We start from the raw sequence: 13174 nt of genomic DNA on the forward strand, positions 1-13174 counted from the left end.
ATGCTGCTGAAACGGAACGAACTCGACCCATTCTTGAAGCGGATGGTGACTGGCGACGAAAAATGGATCACATACGACAATATCAAGCGAAAACGGTCGTTGTCGAAGACCGGTGAATCGTCCCAAACAGTGGCCAAGCCGGGATTGACGACCAGGAAGGTTTTGCTGTGTGTTTGGTGGGATTGGAAGGGAATCATCCACTATGAGCTGCTCCCATATGGCCAGACGCTTAATTCTACCATCTACTGCGAACAACTGGACCGCTTGAAGCAGGCGATCGACCAGAAGCGTCCAGAATTGGCCAACAGGAAGGGTGTAGTGTTCCACCAGGACAACGCCAGACCACACACTTCGTTGATGACTCGTCAGAACCCGGACATAGCGCCAAATGATTACCACCTGTTCCTGTCCATGGCGAATGCCCTTGGTGGTGTAAAGTTTAACTCAAAAGAGGCTTGTGAAAAGTGGCTGTCCGAGTTCTTCGCAAATAAGGAGGGGGGCTTCTACGAGGGAGGTATTATGAAGTTGCCGTCTAGATGGAAACAGATTATCGAACAAAACGGCGCATATTTGAACTAAATTCGATCACTGTAACACTTTTTATAAAGCATTGAATAAAGAGCAAAAAAAGCGGAAGGGAGATATTTGACAACATATTATGTATATACTTTATTCGGTCGAAAACGCTTCCATCTGCCTGTTACATACTTTTTTACGAATCTAGTATACCCTTTTACTCTACGAGTAACGGGTGTAAATATAAATAATTATATGTTGGTAATATTCATAAGTCAAAAAAATATAATTTATTAACTGAATAATTACAACTCTTTATTTTGAAGAACACCGACCTTCTTAATTTAGGTCTTAAACTGAACTCATCTTATTGATCTAGATTGATTGACGTTCAAGTCTCGGTTTCGAGCTTTTCGAATATGGACTTTGGATTTTAGGATTTAGAGAGAGCTTTAGAGTTATTTGCATTTCTCTTGGATTCAAGTGCATTCGCTCTTGGATACAAGTGCTCTTAGATTCTTATAGATTTTGTTTATTTGAAATTTAAAACTTTTGCTTTCGAGTTTGGGAGTCCGAACTTTGAACGAGGGAACGTTACAATTATTTGAGGGTTTAGTCTACCAGTTAGTGATCTCAATTACATCCTGTATTCATATTACTGTCTGGTTCTTATCTGGTATTGATTGGGAGAATTCTGAACTTTTAGGCTAGGTTACAAGGTATTATTATCATAATAACGAAAGTGGGAACACATATAATTTGGAATATATTGTAGTGCTTTACATGAGCGTTTATTATTTCCTTAGAGATAGAATGTGTTCCTCCAATGAAGTGGATTAAATTATAATATCATCCAGGTATAGCAAGCAGTCTTTGTAAATCAAATCTTCCAGAAGATTGTTCATGCATCTCTGAAATGTTGCAGTGGCATTTTTCAGACCAAAGGGCATGCGTGTATATTCGTAGTGCCCATGTTTAGTTGAAAAGGCGGCTTTCGCATGGAATGTGTATCCATCTGGAGTTGGTGAAAACCCTTGGCTAGATCAATTGTTGTAAAGTATTGGCATCGCCCGAGTTTATCCAATATCTCATCCATTCTAGGAATGGGGAATTTGTCGTTGACAGTTATTTCATTGAGATTCCTATAGTCCACTACTAACGTAAATTTCTGTTTCCCAGAGGTGTCTGCCTTCTTATGGACCACCCAAACGGGAGAACAATGGGGTGACTGCGATTTGCGATTTATACCTTGTTCTATCATTTCATTAATTTGTTTGTTGACTTCTTGATCAACACACTGGGGGTATTTATAAGGTTTTATAAGGTAAAATGGATCTTCGTGCTGAGTGTGCATAACATGTTTAATTTTGAAAGTCAAATTTTCTCCTTCCTTGTACTGAATATCTCTATATTCGTATAGGACCTTCTTTAAACGATCAGCTTCCTCTACATTTAGATGTTCGAGTCTGTATTCATTACACTCGCGTAATTCGTTATAATATCGCGAAGCTGACTATATTGTCTCCATTGTCTCCATGTTTACTTTTGGAGCGAGGCATTTTGCTGATGCGGTCCTCCTCTTGGTTTAAACTTGGGTTTAAGCTTTGGTTTAAGGCATTTTGCGGGTGCGGTCTTAACCTTTTGCTGTTTCGGATCGAATTCCTTTACTGGTACAGATTCGTCCTTTCGTTTTGGGTCAAGGTATTTTGTGGATGCGGTCTCGCCCTTTTCTTCTTCGTACCTGAATCTGTAGGTTCTTGAACCTAGAGTTACGGTTTCTTTCTCATAGTCAATTTTTGTTTCGTTTCTTCGAGATATTTTCGACCTAACAGGAAATAATAGGTATCAGAAAAATTATGGACATAGAATTATTGTACGGACGGACATATTGGAGTGGGCGTCATCATAATACTCTTTTTAAATTTTATTGGACCTTTCATGGTGTATACTATCAAATATTCTTCTTCCTTCCTCCTGCAATGTTTTCTATTATGATGTTGATCGAGGAATCTGTGTCGATCATTCCTTTATAGTAATTGTTATGATAGCTTATTAGAACATAGGGATAATTATTATAATTATTATTATGTTTGCTGTTAAAGTATCTTTGATTATTGTTTTGATTCATATTTCCCTTGTTTTTTTGCTAATGCCTTTCTAATTTATTAAAGTATTGATTTTCGGGGTTAGCGTCATATAGACCTAACTCAATTGTGGCTTGTTTTAATTTGGCAATGGTATCAATCAATATCCTTACACGCTAGTGACATGTACATTCTATCTGGCAATTTTCGATCTATTGTAGTTTTAATCGTTCTTTTTAGCATTTCAGTGTAGCTTCATTTTGCTTCATTTTAAAGTGTGCATCAAAAAATGTACAAAAAACTACAACATGGCAGTTTTACAACTTTCTGAGAACTACTTAAATCAAATACAGGTTCAAATATAAGAATTTCATTACTACGCTGGCACACTTTGTAAGTTGTTCGGATTTGTTAACCAGGTTAAGCAACTGCCCCACACAAGATGCCCGGCAGGCTCAAGTAATATACAGAGCAGAAGTCGTGGATGGATATTAAAACCACACTGGTAGTATTATTCAAGGACCACGGACCATTAGTGAGTGAGACAACTGGAGGCAACAACATACCCAGTTAGCATTAGTAAGTTTTTAGAAAAATTGGAAGTGCAATACTGGAATATTTTTGATAAACTCGAATTAGAAAGTGATCATATTGATATACAGAAATGTTAAGAAGAACACTTAAAACTACAATAGAACGAAAATTGCCATATAGAATGTACAGGTCACTAGCGCGTAAAGACATTGATAGTATTTCCAAATTAAAACAAGCTACAATGGAGTTAGGTCTCTATGATGCAAGTCCCGAAAACCATAAGCTAAAGAAGAGGGGAAATATGAATTAAAGCAATAATCAAAGATACTATAATAACAGTCATCATAATGATGGGACTTACTACCCTATAACAAACCAAACCATAGCAAGCTCAAAGTCCGGATCAAGTTATGACTAAGCTAAATCAGTACTCGACTCGTCCTATACCTGTTAATCAGAGGGAAAATAACTTTATTCACCTTTAGAATGGATTTAACTCAAGGTAGACAAAACAATCCTCTCAATTTTCAACCACAAAACAATCCCCTCAATTTCAACCTCAAATAATGTGAATGGTAATGAACCGGTAAAGAGACAGCGAGAATGTCAGAGTGGACAAAGCAGGATGGACGTAAATTTTTATCGTACTGCCTCGGACACCCTAGAGACGTGGGAGGATGAACCACTCCCCATGTTCTAAAAAACTATCATAATAATTATTATAGGGGAATGATCGACACAGGTTCCCCCCATTAACATAATAAAGGAAAATTTTGCAGGCTTGGAGAAAGAAGAAAAAGATTTGACAAAATACACTATAAAAGGGCCAGTAAAATTAAAAAATTAATTATGATGAAGCCCACTTTGATATGTCCGTCTGTACAAAAATTCTGTGTCCATAAATTTTCCGATGCTTATGATTTCCAGATAGGTCGAAAATATCTCGAAGAAACGAAAGCCAAGAGTGATTATGAGAAGGAAACCTTATCTTTAGGTTCGAGAACCTATAAGTTCAGATATGAAGAAAAGAAGGGCGAGACCGCATCTACAAAATGGCTTGACCCAAAACATAAGGACGAATCTGCACCAGTGGAGCAGCTTCGCGATAGAGATTTACGCGAGTGTAACGAGTACAGACCCGAACATCTAATTGTAGAGGATGTTGAATGTTTAAAGAAGGTCCTATACAAATATAGAGATAAATATATATTCAAATATATTTAGTACAAGGAATGAGGAAATTGGGCCTATTAAAAATGTCATCCAGACTCAGCATGAAGATCCAGTTTACCGTAAACCGTATAAATACTCTCAAGGCAGAGTAGCTCAACAAGCCAATTAATGAAATGATAGAACAAGGAATAATTCGCAAATCGATGTCACCTTATTGTTCTCTTATATGGGTGGTCCCCAAGAAGGCAGATGCCTCTGGGAAACAAAAGTTTATGTTGGTAGTGGATTACAGGAATCTCAATGAGATAACTGTCAACGACAAATTCCCCATTCCTAAAATGAATGAAATATTGGATAAACTCGGGCGATGCCAATACTTTACAACGATTGATCTAGCCAAAGGTTTTCACAAACTTCAGATGGATACACATTCCATTGCGAAAGCCGCCTATTCAACTAAACATAGGCACTACGAATATACACGCTTGCCCTTTGGTCTGAAGAATTCCGCTGCAAAATGTATGATTGTAGATTGTATGAACAATCTTCTGAAAGATTTGATTTACAAAGACTGCTTAGTATACCTGGATGACATAATTTATTCCACTTCATTGGAAGAACATATTCTGTCTCTAAGGAAAGTCTTTGGACATTTTAAAACTGCTGCTAGATAAATGTAAGTTAATGAAGAAGGAAACTGAATTCCTGGGACACATTGTAACCACAAATGGCATCAATCCCAATTACAATTGACAAATAAAATTATTTTTGGGATTATTCTTTGCCGACCACTCTACCGCCCACAAACCGCCCAAAATTTTCACGTTCACACTTTTGAAAAAATTTTAAATTTTTGTTTATTTTTTATTCGCAATTTTTACCGATATTCCCGCCTTTGGGAATCCTGTTGGATCTGGCCGTTAGAATTAATCCCGGTTCGCTCAGGGATTACTCTTAAATGGCCTGGATCATATCCATTGGCCCAAGTCGGGAGAGGATTAGGAATATGGGGGGAGCAGTATGAAAATGCATATCATAGCACAATCGTAGCCATACCGACGAGCTATCAAGTTGCACCTAGGGCAACTTAAATTTCTGTGTGGAAAATTAAGGAACAGTGAGTTAGATTATTAAGTGTCGAATAAATTTATTTATTTCTGCATTTTTCCCTAGAATAAACGGGGTGCTAACATAAAGGGCGCCGGGGAAAATTTTCATTGGAAGTCGACTTAAAGTCGGAAGTTTCTTGGAGCAACTCCGCCCTAACCTCGCCGCTTAGGAATTGTGCCGTATTTGGGAAACGTACCCGTCCACCAGGCATTCCGGAGTCAGGATCTCAATCCACCATCTTCCTCCGATACCGCCGGTGAGTCCGTTCCAATCATACGATAGCTGAGCGCAGGGAGGGTTCGTTGGATTGGGAGTCTTCTGGGGCAACCCTTGAATCCAGTACAATTTTGGGATATTCCAAAGCCGTCGGCCTCCGCATTTGCTTTCAATAGCCGTCAACAGCTACCGCTAGTCCTGGCGCTGAATTAGATAACTTAATTAGGCTTTTTTTTTATTAATATATTGATAAACTTACCTCAATAATTGTGATGTCCGTAAAATTCTGCGGGCTTCCTAGGTCGGGTGGGTGCGCATGGTCACAACATATGCGGCTACTAGAACTTTAAGGTTTCGTCGCTTATATTAATGTAATGCAATCGTAGGGGTGTAGAGCTATAAGTCGTCGATACCTAGCGATATTTATGGTGCGAGGTTTTTTGTGGCAAGGGAAAACTCCACCCTGGGGAATGTCATTCCACACGCAGCCCGGTCTCCGCGAGATGTGAAAGAAAATGCAGAAGAGGATCAAAAACTAACAAGAGCTTTAGGTTTAGCCGATGTCCTTAACTGACAGCTATCGCCAAGTGTGACTTGCCCAGTTGACGAACGGTTAGGGAGCTACGGAAAATTCGAGTTGGGAAAATACGCAGGACGAATACGGTCGGAAGTCCACCGGCGATGATCACCACCGGAAAGGGAAAATTAAATTGGTGGTCCGTGAGCAAGGAAGAGTTCGTTTAGTGTCCTGTTGTTTTTCATTCACATTTTATGTTTTTGATTCAATTTATTTGGGCGTATTTATTTATTTATTTATACTTATAAGCTATTTACATTGATTTATTTATTTAGAAATATTATTTAGGCAAATCTACTTATTTATATATTCATATTAGCTATTAAAAATTGAATTAGTATTGTATAGAATTGTTGGTTCGTATGTGCGATGGTTGTTCATGAGACGAGCTTCGGGAGGAGTGCGTTGAGGTAGAACGGAGTTTCGGTCGCCGAAGACGTGCTTCGAATTGGCAGCAAGGCAAGATGCGGGTGAATAAGGTATATGTCCAAAGTGAAGACGACGAACCTCAAGTCCTCGAGGTGGAAGAGATCGGCCCAAAACCCCGAACCGCAACGAAAGCAGGATGCTGGAACTGTGGGAGCCTGAAGCATAGTTTCCGGGATTGCACAGGGGTGGAAAGGCTGCTGTTCTGCTATCGTTGTGGACGACCCGACCCAGTGTCACACAAGTGCTCCGAGCCCTTTGAACGGAATGTCCTAGGAGTGTCTAGCGTGGAAAGGCATTCTATCCAGCCAGTCGAAGGAGCCCGAGTCTTCAAGTCTCGACCGTATCCCATGTCTCCAGCGTAGTAAAAGGTCGTTGACGACGAAGTGGACAAAATGCTACCGCTGGAAGTCATCGAAGAAAGCAAGAGTCCGTGGAACAATCGGACGACAGTGGTGCTTAAACTAGGGAAATAAAGATTTTGTCTGGATGATAAGAGCTTTGACGGTGAATGACGCTCATCCTCACCTCAGTGTGAACCTCAAGTCTGCGTTCTGACAAATCGAATTGGATGGCAAAAGCAAGGAATACACGGTGTTTACGGTCTTTGGGAGACGCCGCGCAACGCTTTAAGCAACTGATGGACCGAGTGATACTAGCGGATTTGAGATCCAATGTCTTTATTTATCTGGATGAGCTTTTAATCCTGGCTACCGATTTCCAGAAGCACTTGAAGTAGTAGGCTTCGCGTAGCCCAGAGCTGGATCAGCTGGGTCTAAAAAAAATCAAAGTTCCATACCCGAGATCCATGAAGGCAGTACGATCTTTCCTTAGGACAGCGAAATGGTATCGTCGCTTCGCTAAAATCGTCACTGCACGGGCATGTTCGAGGTTTTGAGGAAATGCAAACGGTACACTCGGACAATAGGAAACAGTTCACATCTAAGACGTTTGGGGAGATGGGTTCGGAATCAAACGCATAAAGACGCCGATATACTCACCCCAAAACAATGCAGCAGAGACTGTAAATGGAAATGTGCTGGCGGCAATCCAGAGCTTCTTGGACGAAGATCACAGAGAATGGGATGCACATCTGCCGGAGATCGAGGTGGCCATACGGAATACTGTCGGTATTCAGTTATCACAGGTTTCTGAATGGTGCCAGTTACAAGCTGGCCAGACAGCTGAGGTCTCTGTACGACCATAAAATAGCAGGAATGCAGGCGAGGATAAGCTTCAGGTCATCCACGCCAAAGTCTAGAAACACCTCGAGGGCGCTTATGAAATGAATTGTCAGCGCTACGACAAGCAAGACCGCGCACTGCACGCCTAACCAAGACAGAAAGCCTTCCGGAGGAACTGAGTGATTGCGGACTGAGGAACTGAGTGATGAGTGATGGGAATAATGACAACTTTGTGAAAGACTTGTCAAGGACGCATGCTGGGAAGAATGCAGAACGGAAGAACAAAGAATACAATGTCAAGGAACCGAACCAATATACTTCCCGTGGCTTCTGCGGAAGGCGCCGTTCAAACTGCTTGACTACGTCAGTGCCGCGTTGACTCCTACCGCCCTCCAAGCTACCAATTATTTCTTCGTTCTGCTAAAACTCCTCCTCCTTCTAAAACTTGGTCCTCCCTTTCTTTTGGCGTATCTCCGCGCGTACAGGACAAAAGTCGCAATTCCTCTGTTGGGAGGGTCCTCTCATCTTCAATTCCAGGAGTCGGATGTGAACCTCCTGAAGTTTTTTCTTTCCTTGCTGAAATCCCCCGATGCACTCCAGCGTGGGATCCATTTGAGAGGCTCCTTCTTGGAGCTGCAGCCGGACCTGTTTGGACTGCCGTGCAGCCTCCTTGATCTCCTACATGATAGCGATGGCGTTTTCATTGCATATATTGGGGATTTTCTGAGCACGACTTTAGCATCTCATGCGTGGCTGACTGCGGTTCTTACAAGCCTTTTCTGCTCTTTGGTGTGTCCTTTTAAGCCCATGGATTATTTTTTGGCGAAAAAGTTATATATTATCCGGTAGGCTTAACTCGGGATCTCCGAATTGTATGCCTCCTAACTTTTTCAGAACCGGGTAGGCATTCCGAACTTGACGTAGTATGGTTCCACACGGATCGATTAATCGACTCGAAAGCCAAATTCTTTGGGACAGCCGGCAAAATGCTCAGTCGTCGTTGTTAGCGTCATGATCCGAAAACCCACCCGTTTGTATCCTTCTGATGTCTGAAGGCGTTGACGGTTCGTTGGCGTTCGACGGTTGAAGCTAAGTTCAAGGTAATTCGGGGATTGGAAGAAGGTGGATTTTAGGTAGACATGTATATCTGGCGTGGTGGCGAAACTTTTTGTACTTCATTCATACGGACTCTAGACAGTGCATCAGAATCCATGTTCAGGTCGAAGCCCTGTAATTTAAGGCAGCATTGCGGAAGTTTCCTCGACAGATCATTTTGGCCCATAAGCTACTTCAACCTATCGTTGTCAGTTATTAATTTAAAAGGCATTGCTTCCTCACAGGCACGGAATTTTGTGATGCTGAGAATTGCGGCTTATGTTGTTCAGTTCGCTTTTTCTGTAATTCCTCTTGTTTAGTTTTGCGGACATGTATGCGATTGGGTGTTCACCACCTGAGTCATCGTTCTGAAACTGGGCTCCTCCTTCTCCAGTGGTCGATACGTAGCACTGAATAGAAAACTGCCTTTTGAAATCAGGGGCGACAAGTACCATTGCCATGTTGTCTCTAAAGGTTTCAAATGCCGAATTTGTATATTTGATATTTCTTAAGACAGGTTTAAAAAGGGGCTGTTCTTGAATGAACCTTTGGTATACCCAGTCTCACAATGAACTTGGCGGGCGAAATCTCTTATAGCCTGTATTTTCGCATCGTCCTACAACGTATCCCAAATATTTTGTGTTACTTTTGCCTACAGAAGACGAACTGGCATGGCGGTAAACTGATATACCGGTCTTCGGGGTACTGTACACGCGGACTTCTCTCTTCCGGGTACTTCTTTCTACTTTTGGATTCCAGTGGTACACGTATTTGCCAAAATGAATTCCTTTAATCGATTGCAAAAATATAATACGTTTTCTGTAGTCGACTTAATAGACCATCAATAAGGGCCTTTCTGCAACAAGGTTACTGGAGAACTCCAGCTGCTGTTGCTTTCTTCGATCACGCCGAGATCTAACATGGGATCAAGAAACTTTTGTTGCTTTAATTTGTTTCTTCAATTACATGCCGCTAAAAGCAAATTTTTCCTAACTCTTTCCAGACACGATGGAAATGTTGCGATCACTTGCTTCAGATCCAAAGATTCCCTTCGTAGTTATAAACATAGCAAACCATGTAGGATAGCAAATCAGTTCGGTAGGACTCCGTTTAGGTCGGAATTCTTCTACCGGGATAGGACACCATCGTTCACGGGTCTGCTACGTGTTGGTTTTGTCATGGCTTTTAATCATCGGTCTTTTTGGAAGTTAATTATATTTTTCAAAAGTTATACGAACTCGCTTTCAACAATTTTGTGCTTAAGCTTCAGGTGTAAGTTGTGCATGTCAGAGACATATGTAGTTACTGAAACCAATTCAATCTGTCGGCAGCATCAGACCGGTCTACCGGTAGTGGTAGGTCTACAACTGCGACAGCTTCATTCATTGTGGCGTTTTTTGCGGTCTATCAGGTTTTCTACCTGCCTTGGCTGGTTTTCCAAGTTTTCCAGACTTTTCTTATCAAGACTATCGTACAGTCTGGGTGCTTCTCCTGCCCTCGCACCCCGTGTCCATGATCGCTGGACTCTCCCTTTGGTCGATTGGAAAAACATTTTCGTATTCAACAAAATTAAGGCATGTACGACCAATGAGTCTCCGATATTTAAACCAAACAAAATTAAAATCAAACAATTAACCGGAGGTATTGGTCGTTGCCCTACATGGTTACGCCTCGCCAACACTTTACCACTTTTAGGGAACCTCGTTTACCACTTTTTAGGGAGCTTTTACAAGGGAGCCGTAAGACCACCTTCCGCCACTCGCGTAGCTTGACCATTACGCTCGAGCTCCACAAAAGTTTTCCCATTTTCCTAGACTCGAGCCTCTCAAACGACCTGGCTACATGGCCTTGTACGTCGACAAAGTCGGCCAAAGAAACTAAAACCGTTCCCCGCCCAAAAATAGTAAAAAAAAAACGCCAAAAAGACTAGAAACGACTAGTACGTTGATATATCGATAAATGCTATATCATTATATCTGCGCTCCTGCTATTTCTAGACTCGAAACTCTCAATCGACCTGTTCTAAACCTGGTACGTCGACAGCGTCGGCCAACAATTAATGTTAAAATTAATTTTTCCAATAACAAAACAAAGGACATACGATTTTAAAAGATGATGAACAAAAGTGGTCTAAAAGTCATACCTCTATTTTGAAACATATACGCGTGTGCCCTGTCACAGAAGTTGGGGACTTTATGTTCCAATGATTTGGAATTCAATAAAATAATTAACAAGCTTGCACTGATACTACATAAGTTCTACTGGACTCTGCCAATTGAAGTTGAAATCACGTTTACGTACACTTATCTCACACTACAGGAATATAAATTGTTGAATCTAATAACACTGATACTGCTTAAGTTTATTGTTCTATAAATATTAAAATTAATTTTGCAATTGAAGTTGAAAGCATGTTTTACACTTTGTGATATATATAACAGGAATCTAGATTTTTGAACCTAATAACACTATTCTTTAATAGTGAATGCCAATATCTCGTCATGAAAAAGGACTTGGGTCGAGGAAGAACATTCGATGTTAGGGCACCAACGTGTCAGAATAAGCTCGCCGTATTTAGACGTTATAAAACGTTATAACAAAATAAAACGTTGCTTTAAAACGAAAGAGCTTCTCCGTCGAAGAAAAAATGCAAATTATTCAGCGCTTGGAAGCCGGCGAGCCTATGAAAAACCCATGTTATTAAATTAAATGTATTAAATTTTTTGTTTGAATAAAAAAATATTTTGTTTTATGTTAAAACTTATATTATTACGAACATGGCAACCATAAAATAACCAAAAAAAAATTGTTTTTTCCACCATTCTGTTAGTGCGTCTTCCGGGTATATGGACGTAAAATCGTCGGACCCTTGAAATTCGCTATAACCGGATTCTACTGTATATATAAACAATAAGCTGATATTCGCCGCTTAAAAGTTAACTTTATTAATAAATATATTATATTAATAATAATGCACTTTATTTTAAGCAGTGAAATTTCCTTGCCTGGAAATGGATAAAATTAATATTTCTCTTATGGCTTATACACTTTAGGTATATACTCTTACAAAGGTATGTTGTACTTAAAATTTAAATGTATGTAAACATATAATAAACTTACCCCAATTTAATCCTAGTACTAATATAATCCTGGGTATTACTAGATAATAAGTTGAAATTATACATTTGCACATATATACTCGCTGCAACATATTATAGATAAGAACAAATAAAAAAATCAAAGTAAAGTAAATAGAGTATATTTCACGCTCCAGCTGCGGTGCCGCTATATGTTTCTCCAATTACTCGTTTACTGCACTTGCTTTGGGTTTGGTTATATTTCAATTGTCTAGAGCTTTTTTTTTGTTAGTGTTCCCACCTAGGAGTAATTATATTTTCCCTATTTTCAGAGTCAATGCCCGATGAACTATACTAAATACTGAAGTAGAATTTCCATCTGAACGATTGTGGCCTTTGAACTGGGTATTTGACACTCGTTAATTGTTGAATTGCATTTTCCTTGTTGCTATTATTCTGACTCAATGAAATTCGGAGTGCTCTGAGAACTCGGAAAGTTCTTATAGATTTTAGAAAATTAAACAAAATTGTGGAAAATGTGTATTATCCGATGATCTTTTAGATAGGCTATTGGATAAATAGGTATTTACGAAATTTGATCTAAAACACGGATATTTTCATGTGTTTCTTTACAACGAATCAATAAGATATACATCTTTTATAACGTCATTAGGCCGATTTGAGCTTTTGGCGGATGCCCACGGCCTTCAAAAGTAGGTGAGCAGACCAGCTCATCAGGCAAATACCTGATCACGTAGCGCTGCTGGAATAACTTTATCCATTAGACGGCACATTTTTTGTGCGGCGTTTCACAATGGCATGACGGTGAATTGGCCGGGAATCTAGCCGAGCCTCCCTTGGCACTGGAGCTTGAAATGTTAGACTCCGATCTAATGAAATCCGATTGCTGAAATCGTCAAATTGGTGACTGGTCTCCCCTGCAACGCATTGTTGAGGTATCTGTAGCCGTTCCTCTGGGCTCCCTCAATCGATGCATCTGGCTGTTAAAGCACTCTTGTGACACTTGTTCTGGTGTCGGGGTATCTTGGTGCCTTAGAAAGCTATCCGTAGGGTTTCTAGGTAATCCAGGTGGTGGTGTCAGTCTTGGTTGCTCCGTAAAGGTTTGTGCGGCGTGTAACTCAGCTACTTTCTCCGTCAGGGCGTTTATTTGAGCGTTCATTT

The sequence above is a fragment of the Drosophila erecta genome, unplaced genomic scaffold (genome assembly GCF_003286155.1).
Source record: "Drosophila erecta strain 14021-0224.00,06,07 unplaced genomic scaffold, DereRS2 tig00000021-arrow-pilon, whole genome shotgun sequence".
Classification (NCBI taxonomy): Eukaryota; Metazoa; Arthropoda; class Insecta; order Diptera; family Drosophilidae; genus Drosophila; species Drosophila erecta.